The 21,104-nt window shown below is 45.8% G+C and overlaps 1 protein-coding gene across 2 annotated transcripts in view; it reads right to left on the bottom strand.

Moving 5' to 3' along the window:
* Nucleotides 1-21,104, bottom strand: part of LOC127571956 (ubiquitin carboxyl-terminal hydrolase 47-like) — a 93,462-nt gene that overhangs the window by 59,306 nt on the left and 13,052 nt on the right. For both annotated transcript variants that reach the window (XM_052018721.1, XM_052018722.1), the window contains exon 3: nucleotides 1,962-2,017. The gene's annotated coding sequence lies outside the window, so the exon portion shown is untranslated. The remainder of the gene's footprint in view (nucleotides 1-1,961; nucleotides 2,018-21,104) is intronic.

Here is a 21,104-nt window from a genome sequence, read left to right as displayed (position 1 = left end):
TTCTGCGTTTTCTGTTTTTATTTCAGATTTCCAGCATCTGTAGTTTTTTTTATTTTCATATGCCAGGAAGGGTGAAGAGGTCTTTTAATGCAGGTAAAATAAAATCTTTGGTAGGGCTGAGAAGAGCAGGAGATTCTCATGTGAGGCCCTCCAAAAACATACTGGCTTGATGTTGATCTTCCTTCGGTGGCAACTAGCATAGTCTATCCTCCTCGAAATTCTCTTCAGCCTTCAGGCCATTTGTTGTTTTCTTTGTGTTATGGGGGTGACCAACTGAACAACAGCATGTAGAGGAAGTCCGAGAATAAATGCATTTTGCACTTTCTCGCCATCCAACTTCTCACTGAGTTTCAAGGGGAACCCTATTGCTTTCCTATCTGTCGTTCTGCTGCCATTTCCTCTCCTCTCACCCAGAACAAGGGTAGTGTTGCCAGAGTCTTCAACTGCTTCTCCACTAGCCTTCACATTCAAATAATTATCTTCTGCAATTTCCGTCACATTGAACGTGATGTCATCACCAGGCACACGTTGCCCCCTTCTCCCAGAATTATTCCAAAGGGATCATTCCCTCCTTGACTCCCTGGTTTACTTTTCTGTGTCTGCCAGTACCCACTCTCCTTCTCATGGCATCTTCCTATGCAACCTCAAGGGGTAGAGCGAGAGCTGGCAAGCGACAGGTGGATCCAGGTGAGTAGGTGTGATCGGCAGATGGAAGAGGGATGAGTGGGCCATCCAATTTGGATGAAGGAGGGCATCTGCCCATCACCCCTTCTTCATCTGCCTTGTTTCTCTCTTCACAGATGCTGCCCAACATAATGAGTATTCTGGCATTATCTGCTTTTTTTTCCAGACAGAGATATTACAGTGATTTCCTTCTTTAGTTGGTGTTTCGCATTCCCAAGCATTGTCTTCTTTTCTTGTCCTTTGGCTCTCTTCTTTTGTTTTCATTTAGGCAAGGAGAATAAAAGGGGGATAGAAAAAAAGAGATAGGCTAGGAAAGGGAAGAAAAGAAGAGGCATGGTGGGTGTGGAGGGGGTGGGGGTTACTTAAAGGGGGAGAATTCAACGTTCATGCCGTTACGCTGCAAGGTTCCAGGATGGAAAATGAGGTGCTGTTCCTCCCCCACCACCTCCACACCTACCACGTCTCTTCTTTTCTTCCCTTTCCTAGCCTCTCTCTCTTTTCTCTACCCAGCTTTTTACCTCCTTACCTTTGACCCATCCCCTAGTTGATCAGCTCTCCCCTCCTCCCCCACACCTGCATCTACCTATCACCACCTTGTGCCCACCCCGCCTCCCCTCTTTTGTCCACCTATCACTTCTCTGCTTTTCCCTCCAATATATTGAGCTTCCCTTTTTTCTATCCTCAGCCCTGAAGAAAGGTCCTGAGCCGAAACGTTGACTGCCTGTTTTTCTCCACGAGTGCTGCCTGGCCTGCTGAGTTCCTCCAGCATCATCGTGTTTTTCATCTAGATTCCAGCATCTACACTCCTTTGTTTCTCTGGCTGTTATATCCTGTATGGTGTCGAGCTTCAAGTGTTGTGAAAGCTGCACTCATCCAGGCAAGTGGAGAGTATTCCGCTTGAGCCTTATAGATGGTGGACAGGCTTTGGGGAGTTCAAAGGTGAGTTACTCGCCGCAGGACTCCTCCCCTTTGACCTGCTCTTGCAACTACATTGTGTTTATGGCTACTCCAGTTCAGTTTCTGGTCCATGGCAATTCCCAGGATATTGATTGTGCGGGATTCAGAGATGCTAACATCAATGAAGTGTCAGGGAGTAGTAACTGGATTTTCTCTTGTTGGATATTGTGATTGCCTGACATTTTGTGGAGCAAATGTTACTGGTCACCCATCAGCCCGAGCCTGGATGTTGTCCAGGTCTTGCTGCATTTGGACGTGGACAGCTTCGTTATTGCTGAATAGAATTAATCAATGGCATATCAGAATAAAAGACCATTTACCTTGATTGCTGTTTTCTTTCCCCTTTCTGTACATTAGCAAATATGCTGTCGATGATCTGTGGTAAAAATAAATAAATGGTTCAGGTTAGTTTTCATTGCACATTGTATTCTATTGAGATCTGTGATGAATGTAACAGACAAACTGAGAGATATTATGAAAGTTTAACCAGAAACTCAGTAACACTGCACCACTACCTTATACAGGGTGTGCTGACTGTATTGCCTTGGCATGCTTCAGGAAAGAAGTCTTCCATCTGTAAAAGAACCCTTTGTAGCGGTTGCTACCGCGGAATAAAAAAAGACTCTACTCGGAGGGTTGCCAAACAGAACTGGTTTATTTTCCCGCCTTGCGCGGGCCCTTTAAGGGAGAAAACTCCCGCCCAAAAAAAAACCTGCAATGACGTAAGTCCTACGTCATCAGGACTTTCCCGCGCGCGGGTTCTCCCCGTCGCTCGGAAAGACGAGGCCCGCCGCCATCTTGGGCCTCGTCGCTCCGACACCGCGCGACCCGACTGCCGAGCCGGTTCGCCCGACTAGACGGTGAGTCGCCACACAACCCCCCCCCAGAACCGGCGAGACAGTCCCCAAGGTCCGTGGGCTGTGCCAGCTGCCGCTTAGGGGGGCGGCCTCTGCGTCGCGGCGTGGCAACTTCGACAGGCTGTTGCAGATCCAAATGGGCCGGTTTGAGGCAGTCCGCCGTGAAAACCTGTTCCCTGCCTCCAATGTCCAAAATAAAAGTGGATCCGTTATTCCGTATGACTCGGAACGGTCCCTCATATGGTCGTTGCAATGGCGCCCGAGGTGTGCCCCTGCGAACGAAAACAAACTTACAGTCCCGTAGTTCCTTGGGCTGGCAGGATGGGGCTTGACCGTGCCATGAGGTGGGAATCGGGGCCAAGGCGCCAAGCTTCTCGCGCAGTCTTTGTAGGACTGCTGGGGGTTGTTCCCCTTGGTCCCGAAGGGCAGGTATAAAATCCCCGGGGACAACTAGTGGCGCCCCGTATACAAGCTCAGCTGACGAAGTGCGGAGGTCTTCTTTGGGGGCAGTGCGTATGCCGAGCAGGACCCAAGGCAGCTCGTCAACCCAGTTAGGACCCTTCAGGCGGGCCATCAAGGCTGATTTTAGATGGCGGTGAAAACGTTCCACCAACCCGTTTGATTGAGGATGGTAGGCCGTGGTGGTGTGCAGCTGCGTCCCTAGCAGGTTCGCTAATGCAGCCCAGAGACTGGAAGTGAATTGGGTGCCTCTGTCTGAAGTGATGTGGGCCGGAACGCCAAAACGTGAGACCCAAGTTGTGAGCAGCGCTCGGGCGCAGGAATCAGTTGTGATGTCAGTCAGGGGGGTTGCCTCAGGCCACCTCGTGAACCGGTCCACGATGGTAAGGAGGTACCGGGCTCCTCTTGAAACTGGCAGAGGGCCCACGAGGTCGACGTGTATGTGGTCGAACCTCCTACGGGTAGGCTCGAACTGCTGTGGTGGGACCTTGGTGTGTCGCTGGATTTTTGACGTCTGGCAGTGCGGACAAGTCCTGGCCCACTCACTGACCTGTTTGCGCAGGCCATGCCAGACAAACTTGCTGGCGACCAGTCGGACAGTAGATCTGATGGACGGGTGCGCCAACCCATGTACCGAATCAAAAACGCGTCTCCGCCAGGCTGCAGGGACTATAGGGCGGGGCTGACCAGTCGCAACGTCGCAAAGTAGGGTCCGCTGACCTGGACCAACCAAGAAATCTCGGAGCTGTAGACCCGAGACTGCGGTTCTGTAGCTGGGCAGTTCGTCGTCGGCTTGCTGTGCGTCAGCCAGGGCCGTGTAGTCGACACCCAAGGATAGGTTGTGGATGGTTGGTCTGGAAAGTGCATCAGCAACGACATTATCCTTTCCGGAGACATGTTGGACGTCAGTTGTGAACTCGGAAATGTAGGATAATTGTCTCTGCTGACGAGCTGACCAGGGATCGGAGACTTTGGAGAAGGCAAAGGACAGAGGCTTATGATCGGTGAAAGCGGTGAAAGGCCTGCCTTCTAGAAAGTATCGGAAATGCTGGACCGCCAGATACAGCGCTAGAAGTTCCCGATCAAAAGCGCTGTACTTCAGTTCGGGCGGTCTAAGGTGTTTGCTGAAAAATGCCAAGGGTTGCCAGCGGCCTTCGAGTAGCTGTTCCAGTACCCCACCCACCGCGGTGATGGACGCATCTACCGTGAGGGGAGTCGGGACGTCAGTCCTGGGGTGTACCAGCATCGTGGCGTCTGCCAGGGCGTCTTTGGCCTTAACGAAAGCAGCCGCAGCCTCGTCAGTCCAGATGATGTCCTTGCCCTTACCAGCCAGCAGCGAGAACAGAGGGCGCATGATACGGGCTGCTGCAGGGATGAAACGATGGTAAAAGTTGACCATCCCAAGGAATTCCTGTAGGCCTTTGACTGTGTCGGGGCGGGCAAAATGGCGGATAGCATCCACCTTGGCGGGTAGGGGTGTTGCCCCGTCGCTGGTGATTTTGTAGCCGAGGAAATCGATAGAGTCAAGTCCGAATTGGCATTTGGACGGGTTAATCGTGAGGCCGAAATCGCGGAGGCGGGAATACAGCTGGCGGAGGTGGGAAAGGTGTTCCTGGCGGTTACGGCTGGCGATCAGTATGTCGTCCAAGTAAATGAACACGAAGTCCAGGTCTCGGCCTACCGCGTCCATCAGCCGCTGGAAGGTCTGCGCGGCGTTCTTAAGGCCGAACGGCATCTGAAGGAATTCGAACAGGCCGAATGGGGTGATAATCGCAGTTTTGGGGACGTCATCCGGATGGACCGGGATTTGGTGGTATCCCCTAATGAGGTCCACTTTGGAAAAGATGCGGGCCCCGTGTAAGTTCGCTGCGAAGTCCTGGATGTGAGGGATGGGATAGCGGTCCGGGTTGGTGGCGTCATTCAGCCTGCGGTAGTCGCCGCAGGGCCTCCACCCTCCGGTGGCTTTGGGGACCATGTGCAGGGGGGAGGCCCAGGGGCTGTCTGACCTGCGAACAATCCCCAGCTCCTCCATGTGACTGAACTCTTCCTTTGCCAGGCGGAGCTTGTCTGGAGGTAATCGCCGTGCTCGGGCATGAAGGGGTGGCCCTGTGGTAATGATGTGGTGTCGTACCCCATGTGTGGGCCTAGAATTTGTAAACGAAGATGCCAAAATCGATGGGAATTCGGCTAAGAGCTTGGCGAAATTGTCGCCAGAAAGGGAAATGGAGTCCAGGCGCGGGGCTGGTGGGCTGATTTCTCCCAGGGGATAGGTCCGGAGAGTGCTAGAGTGAACTAACCGCTTCCTTCGCAGGTCGACTAACAGGTTGTGGGCCCGAAGGAAATCGGCTCCTAGGAGTGGTCGGGCGACGGTGGCAAGGGTGAAGGTCCAGGTAAAACGGCTGCCGCCAAAGTGTAATTGAAGGGTACGGGTGCCGAAAGACCGTATCGTTGTACCGTTGGCGGCATTGAGTAGAGGACCTGGTGGCCTGTCACGAGTGTCGCGGCCTGTCGGGGGAAAAATACTGACCTCCGCTCCAGTATCAACGAGGAAACACCGTCCAGATTTCTTGTCCTGAACGAAGAGGAGGCTCTGTCGGTGGCCAGCCGCCGTAGCCATCAGCGGCAGCTGGCCCTGGCGTTTCCCTGAAACTTGCAGGGTGGGCGGCATCGAGGGGCCTCCGCACCCCACCTCTGATGGTAGAAGCACAGCTGGTCACCCGTGTCGTCGTCTGCGTTCCTGGGGCGTGGCTGCTTGGTTGCTGGGGCCCGGCGAGGCGGGCGTTGGGCTCGCGGCCTGGTGGTTTGACTGACGGACGAACCGCTCTCGCGCTTGGCCCTCCACAGGACATCTGCCCGGGCAGCCACCTCACGGGGGTTGCTGAAGTCGGCGTCAGCTAACAACAAGTGGATGTCATCGGGGAGCTGTTTGAGGAAGGCCTGTTCGAACATCAGGCATGGCTTGTGTCCCTCGGCCAATGCCAGCATCTCATTCATTAGGGCGGATGGGGATCTGTCCCCCAGGCCATCCAGATGAAGCAGGCGGGCGGCGCGCTCACGACGGGAGAGGCCGAAGGTCCGGATCAAAAGGTCTTTGAAAGCCGGGTACTTATCTTCCTCCGGAGGCGACTGGATGAAGTCTCCAACCTGGGCGGCTGTCTCCTGGTCCAGAGAGCTAACCACATGGTAGTACTTCGTGGAGTCGGAGGTGATCTGCCGAAGGTGGAATTGCGCTTCGGCCTGGTCAAACCAGACGCTGGGCCGAAGTGTCCAAAAGGTGGGCAGCTTGAGGGCCACTGCATTGGCTGCTGCGCTGTCGTCCATTTCGCGGGTCCAAAAGCCGTTTGGACCGTCGGGGTCACCAATGTAGCGGTTGCTACCGCGGAATAAAAAAAAGACTCTACTCGGAGGGTTGCCAAACAGAACTGGTTTATTTTCCCGCCTTGCGCGGGCCCTTTAAGGGAGAAAACTCCCGCCCAAAAAAAACCCTGCAATGACGTAAATCCTACGTCATCAGGACTTTCCCGCGCGTGGGTTCTCCCCGTCGCTCGGAAAGACGAGGCCCGCCGCCATCTTGGGCCTCGTCGCTCCGATACCGCGCGACCCGACTGCCGAGCCGGTTCGCCCGACTAGACGGTGAGTCGCCACACCTTGGCCATTTCTTTTCGAGAATCTAGAGATATCGCTGGTATCTCTGGAAGAGGTATTACCCATAAAGTTTTGCTATACGCTGATGAGTTATTACTTTTTATTTCTAATGTTGCGACCTCGTTACCTCCTATGCTTTCTTTACTTTCCTGTTTCAGTCAGTTTTCAGGATATAAATTAAATTTACATAAGAATGAACTTTTTCCTTTGAATAATCTGATATCACTTGATATTAACCTTCCTTTTAAAATTGTAAGAAATCATTTTACCTATTTAGGCATAACGACTACTAAAAACTATAAACATTTATTTAAAGAAAATTTTCTTACCTCACTGTATTATGTGAAAAGGGTTTTATCAAGTTGGTCACCTCTCTCTATATCATTTATTGGCCGAGTTAATTCTATTAAAATGAATATTCTACCTAAATTTATATACCTATTTCAGGCTTTACCTGTTTTTATTCCTAACTTTTTTTGATTCTCTTGATTCAATTATATCTTCTTATATATGGAAAAACAAACACCCTAGATTAAATAAAGCTCACCTTCAGAAGGTTAAAAAGAAGGGAGAACGCTTTGCCTAATTTCATCAGGACCAGAAGGAAGCTGACTGGAAACATTGGAAGGAGTGCAGCGCCTTGAACATCTACCCCCCATCATTCATATTTGCTCTACTGTAGAAGACTCTACATGTCCCACATGGACCTCATCAGACACGTCATTACCTACAGAACTGGAGCTGAAGGAAGTTCTCCTCAACCCTAAGGGACTGCCGAGGAAGAGAAGATCAAGAATTACATGCAGTAAATTTCCTCATCTGCAAGACCAACTGCAAGCCTCATTTTATGAGCCATGATCAGCACTCCTTACTTGACGACTCCAATCCCTCTCTGGTTTCTGCGTTTCATCCAATTCATCGCTTCTAGATCTTACAGGAAGTTCTGATCCTAATGAACGAGCTTCTTGATTTCTCTGTGCCATTGCTGTGTTTTTGGATTCCTATGAAAAAGAACGCCTTGCCTAATTTTAGGTTGTATTACTGGGCAGTCAATATACGAAATCTTACGTTTTGACTAAATTACATTAATAATGAGGATTGTCCAGTATGGGTTTCTTTGGAAGCTAATTCTCTATTATTTCTTTGCTTGGATCTTCACTTCCTTTATCATTAATCAAACTAACTGATAATCTAGTGGTTAAACATGCTTTGAGGATTTGGTTACAATTTAGAAAACATTTTGGTTTATCGAGATGTTCCTTGTGTAGTCCCATTTTTTCTAATTGTTTCTTTAAACTTTCTATGACTGATGTAGTTTTCAAACAGTGGGACAAACTGGGTATTATGTGTTTTCAGGATCTGTTTGTTGGAGGAAACTTTTCTTCGTTCGAACAACTATCAACCAAATATAGTTTACCTAAAACTCATTTCTTACTTGGTAGTGGGTTGAGATCTTTTTATAATAAAATTTATCCCAATTTGTTCATTATTAATTAATTACCATGTGTGATTATTAATATACAGTATTGTGATTTCAAGTATGATTCAACACAATGTATTTAGCAGTACTTTTAACTTTTTGATTCATGTACTCTGTATTTTCTTTGTGGAATTAATAAAAATATTGTAAAAAGAAAAAGAAAGACAACAATTTAAGGAAGGGAAATACGTCACACATTGAAGATTTTTTCACCAACATAATCCTGGTGTAAGGCTTTACTATATCTGAAACTAATCTCGGCCCCCTTAAATTCTTCCCTGAATATTTTATAAAAATATTACAACATTACTGGAGAGAGTGGCTTGGTAGTGCAACAGTTATTGCTGCTGCCTCACAGCTCCAGGAACATGGGTTCAATCCTGGTATTAGATGCTGTCAGTGTTGGGTTTATGTGTGACTGTGTGGTTTTTCCTGGGTTTCCTCCCACATTCCAAAAATACACTGGCAGGTTAATTAGCTGCACTTAAATTATGTTATCCCTTAGTGCAGATAAATGACAAGAACCAAAAGGGAGTTGATTGTCATGTGAGAGAGACTCAGTTGCAGGAGTATAGGGAAACAAGAAGGGGAATGAGACTGAAGGGATTGTTGGATGAACCTGATGGACAGAATGGCCTCGCACCTCTTTCCATCTTCTACGAAATCTTAAAGCAGAAAATTGGGTGAAATAGAAGGACCATTTTCTTCACTAAAACTTGGTGAGCAATTTTTGGCAGGAACAACAGGTCCAAGTTTGTAGGGAAGGCATCTAGTTCCATCAGTCCAGCTTTATTCCTGGGCTACAGGCAGCCTTGCCTAGACGAACATTTATTAGCTATCATTGATTGCACTGTTTGGCTGAGCCAGAGGAAAGTTAAGTGTTAACCACAATAGTGAATCTGGAGCCACATACAGACTACATTGATGTGCTGGTGAAATGGGTGAGAAATAGCAGAAGGAGTTTAATCCAGATAAATGTAAGGTAATACAGAAGATAAGATCTCTTTATTAGTCACATGTACATCGAAACACACAGTGAAATGCATCTTTACGTAGAATGTTCTGGGGGCAGCCCGCAAGTGTCGCCACACTTCCGGCGCCAAAACAGCTTGCTCATAACTTCCTAACCTATACATCTTTGGAATGTGGCAGGAAACCAGAGCACCCGGAGGAAACCCATGCAGACATGGGGAGAACGTACAAGCTCTTTACAGACAGCGGCCAAAATTGAACCCGGGTCACTGGCGCTGTAATAGTGTTATGCTAACCACTACACTACATGGTGGGAGTATTAATCAGGCCAGAACATACACGATGAACAGTAGGGTCTTTGGGAATATTTAGGAACAAAGGGACTTTGGTGTACAGTTCCAAAGATACTTGAAGGTGACAGCGCAGGTAGATAACATGGTTAAGAAGGCATATGGGATACTGGCCTTTATTAGTTGGGGCACTGAATACCAGAGCAGGGAGATTATACTCCAACTTTATAAAACATTGGTCAGACCTCAGCTGGAGTACTCTATGTATTTTTGGTCACCACACTATAGGAAGGATGTGATAGCATTGGAGAGAGTGCAGAGGAGATTCACCATGATATTCTCCTGGATAAAGCATTACAGTTATGAGGAGAGACTGGAGAGACTAGGTCTATTTTCCCTGGAATGGAGGAGGTTAAGAAGGGACTTGATTGAGGTATATAAAATTATGAGGACTATGGATAGGGGAGACTGCAGGAAACTTTTCCCCACATCAGAGGTAGATAAAACTACAGGACATAGATTTAGGGCAAGGGGCAAGCGATTTAGAGGGGATCTGAGGAGGGCTTTTTTCACGCAGGGTGTGGTAAATATCTGGAATACACTGTCTGTGAGATTGGTGGAAGCAGAGTCGCTGACAGCATTTAAGAAGTGTTTAGACAAGCACAAATCGTTTAGGCATAGAAGGCTATAGGCCAAGTGCAGGAAGATGGGATTAATACAGATAAGTGCCTACTGATCACTGTGGACAGGATGTGTCAAGTGGCCTGTTTCCATGCTGTACAACTATGCAAACAGGCAAGGATGGCTAGATTTGGCCAAAAGCCTTTAGCAAGGTAGATTTTTTCTTTTGCAGCAATCCGGCAGTTTCAGGGTCTCCAGCTTTTTGTTCCAGATAATTATTTAGTAACGTAAATTTAAATTTCCTGGCTATTGCGGTGAAATTTGAATTTCTAGCTCCACATCTTCCATTCAGGTCTCTAGTTACCTGTCAGATAATCTACCCACTCATTTACCACAATCTTGATAAGAAGCAATATCGACATTTCTGCCTTTCTGTAAGTACACATGGTTGAGTTCTGAACAAATATCCCTGTCTACTCCTGAGAAAAATATCCCCCAGGGCATGAACCCTACCTCCTATGTACTTCAGAGACCTGGACTACTTCAGCAGGCATTTCAAAGCAAAGCACCAACACAGTGTCCCCAAAATCACCAAATCAATTTGCAGGATGAGTAAAACAACATCAGCTACTCTCCCAAATTCACCTGCATCGAGGTGTTACTCACACTTGGCCAGCTCCAAGGAGCTGGCTACACCATCCACATACCCAACAGGCTCAAAAACAAGGCCTCTACTCGGAGTCCTGATTTGGCAAGAGATAGCAAGGGGAGTGACAAAACCCTTCAGGGAGGTTATCAAAGCCTCATTGACTGGTGAGAATCCCACGACCAGTTAAAATGGAGGCAACCTAAGAAGGCAATAAAGACTTTGAGTATCTTCATTGGGAGTGTAAGAAAATCCAAGAAAAACAGTGGAAACAATGCAACACCTTCAAAAGCTACTCTCATGCCATCAAATGTTATGATGCTGCCGCAAATCTGGAAGAGTGTATGAATTCCACATAGGCCTATGAAGAGATCAGGACACAAGAATATTAAGTTTCCTCATCTACTAGACTGATCTGCAAGCCTCACTTTATGAGCCATCCTCAGCACTCCTTGCCCTCTGGTTTCCATCCATCTGTGGTTTCTGGTTTTCTTTAATTTCGTGCCTTGTAGATCTTTCGGAAAGTTCTGGTACTGATGAAAAACATTGTTGCTTCCTACATGTCTTTGCTGTTTCGTTGGATTCCTATGAAATTTTCAACTAAAGTCTGTTCAGTGGATACAAACAATATCTTAGGATGTCCACCAAGGATGTTCCACCACATTATTCACAATTGCATGGCAACATTTGCAAAAGGCCAAAGCGCCAATTTTTCTGGGCATTAGCCAAGCTGAAAATCACTTTATCACATTGCAGTCTCATCAACTTCTCTGGCAAATCCGCATTGGCCCAAAGGTTGCTGGAAAAAGTCTGAGAAGCCAAGAGAAGAGATGTCTTGCCCAGCAAATTGTAGGCTCTGATTATGGTTTGAGAGACATTTAATGCGCAACAGTTTAACATTCATTAAGCATTCCTTCAATTTATTTAAGACGAGAGATGCCACAATGTGCACTTCCTTGCAGTGCAGTCATAGGTTCCCAACCCACCTAATCAATTAGCAGGAAAAGTAAAACAACATCAGCTGCTCTCCTAAATTTCCTGATTGAGACTTCACTCACAATCGGCAATCACCAAAGATCTGGCTATGCCATCCACATACAAACAGGCTCCAAAACAGGGCCTCTTCTCGGTTCAGTTCACGACTCTTCTAATCAGTATCACATCTATGATCTGGCAGGCCTGATGTTGATCATGTGTTTGTGAACACACTGTATGATGGGCTACAAGCTTCTACCATCACATTGGGAAAAGGGGATGAAGGAGCAGGGAGATGAGGAACAGTGGTGGGGGAAAGGAAAAAAATAGGACGACGGAGACTATTGGGGAACACTGAGAAGGTGCAGGTCAATGGGGAATGTTGTGCATGGAGTGGGTCGGGGAGGAGGCTAAGGAGAGACACCTCAAAGCACTGCAGAGATACTACCAATGTTAGCTCTGCCAAATCCTCCAAATCATGATAAGAGAACCAACATCAACTTCTCTCCAAGGCCAATTTCCCCAAAAGTCTCTAATCATAGTGAGCTAGCTGCAAAGAGCTGGTCACTTTGTCAGCATGCCCAACACAAGACTTCAAAATGGGTTCTCGACTCCGGGCTCTTTCACAGCAGCATTACCTGGAGCAAAGGGAAACCACCTCATGGATATTCTCAAAAACTGTTTTGAAAAACTGAATCATCCTCATCAAAACCCGGCCCATGATCACCAAAAATGGTGGGACTGAGGACCATCCATAGAGATTGTAAGAATTGAGTCTCTTCATCAGGACCAGAAGAGGGTTGATTGGAAATGTTGGGAAGAGTGCAGCACCTTGAACATCAACCCCCCTATCAATCATGCTTGCTCTACTGTGGAAGACTCTACATGTCCCACATGGAACTTATCAGACACCTCATAACCTACAGAACTGGAGCAGAAGGAAGTTCTCTTCAACCTTAAGGGACTTCCTAGGAAGAGAAGATCAAGAAGCACATGTATTAAAGTTCCTCATCTGAAAGACCAACTGCAAGCCTCACTTTACCAGCCATGATCAGCGCTCCTTACCTGATGACTCCCATCCCTCTCTGGTTTCTGCATTTCATCCAATTCATCGCTTCTACATCTTATAGGAAGCTCTAATACTAATGAACTGGATTCTTGATATCTCTGTGCCATCACTGTGCCTTTGGATTCCTATGATAATATTAACCAAGGTTTATTCAATGGATAATAACAATATTTTAAATTGTCCACTCTTTGGAAGAATATTCAACCAAGCTATTCATTATTTAATGATTCTTGGGCCTAAACACCAAATATTCCATAAATAACCTGAGACTGAATAGCAAATAAACACATTACAGTCTCATTGACATCTCTTCCAAATCTGCTTTGGCCCAAAGGTTGCTGGAATAAGTCTGAGGTACGAATAGATAGATGTCTTGCCCAGCAAATTGTGGGCTCTGGTTTTGGTTTGAGTGACATTTTTTGTGCAAGAGTTTATCATTCATTAAATCTCCCGTTAATGTAATGGGACTAGCAATGCCACAAAGTGCACTTTCATGCACTGCTGTGATAGCTCCCAAAACCCACCAAATTAATCAGCAGGACACATAAAACAACATCAGCTACTCTCCCAAATTCCCCAGAAAAGAGACTACACTCACACTCGGCCATCACCAAGGATCTGGCTGCACCATCCACATACCAACAGGCTCCAAAACAGGGTGTCGACTCAGTTCAAGGATTGCTACTATGCTAATCAGTACCACATATATGATCTGGCATGCCTGATGTTGATCATATGTTTGTGAACCAACTGCATGATGGGCCACAAGCTTCCATCATCGTTGGGAAAAGGGGATGAAGGAGCAGGGAGATGAGGAACAGTGGTGGGGGAAAGGACAAAAATAGGATGACGGAGACTATTGGGGAACACTGAGAAGGTGGAGAATGCTGTGCATGGAGTGGGTCGCGGAGGAGACTGGGGAGAGACACCTCAAAGCACTGGAGAGATACCACCAATGTTAGCTCTGCGAAATCCTCCAAATCAGAATAAGGGAACCGACATCCACTTCTCTCCTAGGCTAATTTCCCCCAAATCTCTAATCATAGTGAACTAGCTGCAAAGAGCTGGGCACTTTGTCCGCATGCCCAACACTAGACTTCAAAATGGGTTCTCGACTCTGGGCTCTTTCAGAGCATCGTTACCTGGAGCAAAGGGAAACCACCTCATGGATATTCTCAAAAATTGATTTGAAAAACTGAATCATCCTCATCAGCTCCCAGGCCATGATCACCAAAAACGATGGGACTGACGACCATCCATAGAGATTGTAAGAATTGAGTCTCTTCATCAGGACCAGAAGGAAGCTGATTGGAAACGTTGGAAGGAGTGCAGCGCATTGAATATCTTCCACCCTATCAATCATATTTGCTCTACTGTGGAAGACTCTACATGTCCCACATGGACCTCATCAGACACCTTATAACCTACAGAACTGGAACAGTAGAAAGTTCTCCTCAACCCTAAGGGACTGCCTAGGAAGGGAAGATCAAGAAGCAGATGTATTAAATTTCCTCATCTGCAAGACCAACTGCAAGCCTCATTTTATGAGCCATGATCAGCACTCCTTACCTGACGACTCCCATCCTTCTATGGTTTCTGCATTTCATCCAATTCATGGCCTCTAGAACATACAGGAAGCTCTGATCCTAATGAATGAGATTGTCGATTTCTATGTGTCATCACTGTGTTTTTAGATTCCTATCAAAATTTTAACCAAGGTTTGTTCAATGGATAATAACAGTATTTTAAATTGTCCACTTTGTGGAAGAATATTCCACCAAACTATTCAATACTGAATGATCATTGGGCCTAACCACCAAATATTCCTAAAATTACCTGAGACTGAAAAGCAAATAAACACATTGCGGGCTCATTGACTTCTCTTGCAAATCTGCTTTGGCCCAAAGGTTGCTGGAATAAGTCTGAGGTACGAGGAGAGAGATGTGTTGCCCAGCAAATTGTGGGCTCTAGTTTTGGTTTGAGTGACATTTATTGTGCAAGAGTTTACCATTCATTAGATGTCCCGTTAATTTATTTGGGACTAATAATGTCACAATATGCACTTTCATGCAGTGCAGTGATAGCTTCCAAAACCCACCAAATTAATTAGCAGGATGCATAAAACAATATCAGCTACTCTCCCAAATTCTACAGTATCGAGGCTTCACTCACACTCGGCCATCAACAAGGATCTGGCTACACCATCCACATAACAGGCTCCAAAACAGGCCATTTACTCAGTTCAAACTTCGCTACTGTTCTAATCAGTACCACATATACGAACTGGCAGGCCTGATGTTGATCATGTGTTTGTGAACAAACTGTGTGATGTGCCACAAGCTTCCACCATCATGGTGGGAATAGGGGATGAAGGGGCAGGGAAATCAGGAACAGTGGTGGGGAAAAGGAAAAAATAGGAAGACAGAGACTATTGGGGAACACTGTGAAGGTGGAAGTCAATGGGGAACGTTATGCATGGAGTGGATCGGGAAGGAGACTGGGGAGAGACAGCTGGATGTTTAAGTCACCAATTTTTAACCATCAATGTTAGCTCTACCAAATCCTCCAAATCAGGATAAGGGAACCAACATCCACTTCTCTCCTAGGCTAATTGCCCCAAAACCACTAATCATAGAGAGCTAGCTGCAAAGAGCTGGTCACATTATCCGCATGCCCAACACAAGACTTTAAAATGGGTTCTCGACTCCGGGCTCTTTCACAGCTGCATTAACCAGAGCAAAGGGAAAACACCTCATGGATACTCTCAAAAATTGTTTTGAAAAACTGAATCATCCTCATCTGCACCCGGTCCATGATCACCAAAAATGGTGGGACTGAGGACCATCCATAGAGGTTGTAAGAACTGAGTCTCTTCATCAGGACCAGAAGGAAGCTGACTGGAAATGTTGGAAGGAGTGCAGTGCCATGAATATCTACCCCCCTATTAATCATATTTGCTCTACTGTAGAAGACTCTACATGTCCCACATGGACCTCATCAGACACCTCATAACCTACAGAACTGGAGCAGAAGAAAGTTCTCTTCAACCCTAAGGAACTGCCTAGGAAAAGAAGATCAAGAAGTAGATGTATTAATATTCCTCATCTGCAAGACCAACTGCAAGCCTCATTTTAACAGCCATGATCAGCACTCCTTACCTGATGACTCCCATCCTTCTGTGGTTTCTGCATTTCATTCAATTTATGACTTCGAGATCTTACAGTAAACTCTGATCCTAATGAATGAGATTGTCAATTTCTATGTGCCATTGCTGTGTCTTTGGATTCCTATGAAAAGATTAACCAAGGTTTGTTCAATGGATAATAACAATATTTTAAATTGTCCACTTTTTGGAAGAATATTCCAGCAAACTATTCAACATTGAATTATCATTGGGCCTAAACACCAAATATTCCAAAAATTACCTGAGACTGAAAAGCAAAATTGCAGTCTCATTGACATCTCTTGAAAATCTGCTTTAGCCCAAAGGTTGCTGGAACAAGTCTGAGGTACAAATTGATAGATGTCTTGCCCAGCAATTTGTGGGCTCTGGTTTTTGTTTGAGTGACACGTAATGTGCAAGAGTTTACCATTCGTTAAATATCCCATTAATTTACTTGGGACTAGTAATGCCACAATGTGCGCTTTCATGCAGTGCAGTGATAGCTTCCAAAACCCACCAAATTAATTAGCAGGACACATAAACCAACATCAGCTACTCTCCCAAATTCCACAGCATCGAGGCTTCACTCACACTCGGCCATCACTGAGGATCTGGCTACACCATCCACATACCAACGGGCTCCACAATAGGCCGTTTACTCGGTACAAACTTCGCTACTGTTCTAATCAGTACCACATATACAATCTGGCAGGCCTGATGTTGATCATGTGTTTGTGAACAAACTGTGTGATGGGCCGGAAGCTTCCACCATCATGGTGGGAATAGGGGATGAAAGGCAGGTCTGATGGATATTCACTTTCCAGGCCCCATAAAGGCTTATTGCTAGCCTCAGCTTTTTAGCACAGCTACATGACCTGTCCAAAGGCCAAGAAGCAGTTGCTTATTGAGCTAAAATCCCTTTTGCAAAAGCAGCAGAAATTGTCGAAGGCTCAGGAAGTTTGTTGTTTGCTAAGTTAAACTTCTAACCAATATTAGGAGTTACTTATTAGAATTAAACATGTCTCACATAAAATAAACTGTATTTAAGCTGCTTTGTTAGCTGTAACCATCTTCTCTTTTGGGAGGAGGGACCCACCGCTCAAAATAGTGATTATTGACAGCTAGACCTTTCCGTAGAGACTAAAGTAGTGAGGTAAACTCATCCTTGAAGTGTAGGCTGATACAGTATAATCCCCCTATAGTGAGAGTACTCATAGATACTTATGCCAGATAGAACTTAAAGTCTTGACTTAAGTTTAGAGCTGTCAGATGGAACATTAAATACCATCACACAGGGAGATCAGGAACAGTAGTGGGGGGAAGGAAAAATAACAAGACGGAGACTATTGGGGAACGCTGAGAAGGTGCAAGTTAATGGGGAAGGTTGTCTATTGAGTGGATCAGGCAGGAGACAGGGGATAGACACCTCATAGCACTTCAGAGATACCAAAGTATACATTGTATGCATAGACAGTATACATTGACCTCATGAAACATCTCATAACCTACAGAACTGGAGCAGAAGCAAGTTATCCTCAACTCTAAGAGACTGCCTCAGAAGAGATCAAGAAGCAGATGTGTTAAATTTCCTCATCTATAAGACCAACTGCAAGCCTCATTTTATGAGTCATGATCAGCACTCCTTACCTGACTGTTATGTTTGTTCTTCTTTAAGAGACAAACTTCGCATGGATTTAACATCTGTATATTTTTATTAAGCAATACACCCGCCTGGCTTGCTTTCCCTCTCTTTTTACAGCCATTTCCTGTTCCCTCATGTGACCCCTTACATTGCCTACTGGGAAATGTAGTTCTTTATTATAACTACATAATAACACATGATAACACAACTTCCCCCTTTAAAGAAAAACAAACACGATACTTTGTCCTTATAAAGCTGCCAAGAACCTTTGTCCACTCAGCAGCTTTCAATCAGTTTCTGAGGTGGTTTCGTGGTCCTTTTTGGTCTGGTACTTGTTTTCGCAGGTGTGTTGCTTTCATTTGCTGCATTACTATTGGTGTTTTCCTGGGAATTCTGGTCCACATGTTCATTTTCTTCATATGCTGGCCCCTTTGGTGTACTGACAGTGGATAGGTCACAGCCATGGGTTGGAGTCTGTGGTCATAGATCCATGTGGTTCACCCTCAGAGGTGTCCCTCGCTCCATCTGGATCTGGTGTGAATGTGGATTTACTTCCTCTTGCACAACTCCTTGCATGGACCATGTGCCAGAATCATGATCTCAGATTCACACTTGATCCCTAGGCTTCAGGACTGGTAGGCTTTTCACTGTCTTGTGATTCTGTCTCTGTTTTTCTTTCCCTTCCTCTTTAGCCTGTTTGACCTTGTGTGCTCCTTCAAGTGTCAACAGGTTTTCATGTATTGGAAGGTTAGTGCATACGCGTCGACCCATCAGCATCTGGGCTGGTGAAAAGCCGTTCTGCAGTGGCGCACTTCTGTAAATCATTAGACTTCTGTGGAAATCCTCTCGTCCATATTGCGCTTTCTTCATGAGGCCCTTCACCACCTTAATTGAACTCTCTGCTAGGCCATTTTGGGTGATGTGGGCTTGAGGTTATATGTCGAAACCCCCAAACATTGGCAAAGGATTCAAATTCACAGCTCGAAAATTGTGGACCATTGGCTGATATTACTTCACATGGAACCCCATGCCTCACAAACACAGCTTTCAGGAACGTGATAACTGCATTGCTGGATATTGATTGCAGTGTCACAACCTCTGGGTAACTGGAAAAGTAGTCTGTTACAACAATATGGCTCTTCCCATTACAGTCAAACAAATACACTCCAACTTTGAAATATGACCTGTCTGGTACGGGGTGTGGTGTAAGTGGTTCTGCTTGCTGCTTTGGTCTGCAGGTAAGGCATATTTCACATGCATCAGTGGTCCGGCTGTTGTCTTGGTTCATCCTGGGCAAGTGCTCTATGTTTACATTTTTCCTCCCCAAGATGCCCTTGGTGTATCTTCTGGAGCATCTCCTTGCATAGTGACACTGGAATGACAAACTTGTTCCCTTTGAAGACCATATCTTTCACTGCTGACAGTTCAGCTCTGCATGCCCAATAATCCTTTGCATCAGTCATCCTTTGCTGCTGGCCATCCTTTCCATATTGTATCATTGAGTACTTTCATTGTTTCATCTGCCTCTGCTGCTTTCCTAATCTGCTCTGTTCTATCCGGAGATACTGGAAGAGAGGTGACAATCACGTCAACATAGGTCTGTATATCTGCATTAACCTGTTGGTCATTCTTTTCTGTCTTGTCGACTGCTCAAGACAGCACAGGAGCAGCAAACATATATTTTCCCAGTGTGTAGATCATCTTCACATCATACTTCTGCAGCCTTATCAACATGCGCTGTATCCTCATGGGACAGTCATTTAGTGGTTTGGACATAATTGAGACCAATGGTTTACGGCCTATCTCCACTTCAATAGCTTGCCCATAGATGTACTGATGGAACCTTTCACATGCATACGTACTGGCGAGAAGCTCTTTCTCTACTGTGCATAGTTGGCTTCCGCACTTGTTAAAGCCCTTGATGCATAGGCCATAGGTTGCCATGTGCCATCATGCTGCTGCAGTAGTATTGATCCAAGGCAGGATATCAGCTGATATCCTGATACACCTTTCCGGATTATAAAATTTCAGCACGGGCTCTTCAGTTAGGACCCTTTTCAACGTCTGGAAACACTCTTCTTGCTCATGAGACCAAACCCATTCATTTTGTTGCTCAAGGAGTGACCTAAGTGGTGTTGACACTGTTGACAGTCAAGGGATGAACTTAGCCAGATAAGTCACCATCCCTAAGAAACGTCTCACCTCCTCTTTGTTTTGGGGCCTCTCCATGTTTTCAATGGCTGACGTCTTTCTTGGGTCAGGCTTCACTCCCTCTTCAGATATGACATCTCCTATGAATATCAGTGTCTTAACACCAAACTCACATTATTCTTTATTTAATTTCAAAGTGACATTCCTTGTCACGTCAAGCACTCATCTCAGTCGAGTATCATGTTCCTCCTTGGTTGACCCCAGATGGTGATGTCATCCATCATGCTCTCGACACCAGGTATGCCCTCAAAAATTATGTAGATGGTTTTATGGTAGATTTCTGGTGCGGACAGGATCCCATATGGCAGCCGAAGATAGAGATATCTTCCCTGTGGTGTGTTAAAAGTACACAGTCTCAAACTTGCCTCATCAAGCTTCATCTGCCAGAACCCAGACAATGCGTCGAGCTTGCTAAACCATTTGGCACCTGAAAACCGGGACATAATCTCCTTCCATGTTGGCAATTTAAAATGCTCTCTCTTGATGGCTTTATTGAGATCTCTTGGATCTAGACGTATCCGCAATGCTCCATTTTTCTTTTGAACAATGACCAGTGAACTCACCCAACCTGTTGGTTCTTCAATTTTCTGTATGACATTCATCCATTCAATGTGTGCTAGTTCTTGTTTAAGTTTATCTCTAAGTTGAAACGGAACTTTCCCGCATGCATGGACAACAGGAGCCACTGCCTCATTTATGTGAATTTTGTGTACACCAGGTAAGCATCCGAGCCCCTCAAAAACATATGCATACCCTTCCATGAGTGTTGTGTGGTCATCTTTGGTAGGTGAAGCTACTATGAAAACTCTTTTCACTAGGTTGAGCTTTTCACATGCACTCAGACCTAATATTGGCTCTATTCTCTTTTCTACAATCTGTAGCTGTGATTTTAAGTGCTGCCCCTTGTGCTTAAAGGTCACCATACAGCCCCCCTTTATTGCAACTTTCTCTCCAGTGTAGCCTGTCACTTTTATCTTCACAGGTTAGATCAGTTACTTCAACAATCCATTTTACCAGCAGCCACAGTCTGTACAGAATCCACAAGGAATTCCTCCATTTCCTCATCAACTGTGTGCACCTTTCTCTCGTTAGCCCCAACTTTGCAGCACCTTGCAAAGTGATTCTTCTTCCCACAGCTATTGCAGGACTTCCCATAAGCAGGACACATCTCTGGAATGTGTCTACCTCCACATCTGCTGCATTTGCAGTTTGAGCCTTCCTCTTTGCTTTGCTGTGCTTTTGCAAATGCCTTGTGTGCTGCTTCTCTGTTTTCATAGCATGCACTGTTGTGTCTGCCCTGTGCAACTCCTTAGCTTGTGCTTGTGTGGTTTCTGCTGACCTACACATATTTACTGCCTTTTCCAGGGTCAAATCTTTTTTCACGCAACAGTCTTTCTCTGAGTCCATTATCTGGAATTCCACAAACTATTCTG

The sequence above is a fragment of the Pristis pectinata genome, chromosome 6, assembly GCF_009764475.1.
Source record: "Pristis pectinata isolate sPriPec2 chromosome 6, sPriPec2.1.pri, whole genome shotgun sequence".
In the NCBI taxonomy this organism is placed as follows: Eukaryota; Metazoa; Chordata; class Chondrichthyes; order Rhinopristiformes; family Pristidae; genus Pristis; species Pristis pectinata.
Note: the sequence above shows the minus strand (reverse complement) of the source record. Positions and strands in the feature narration are given on the sequence as shown.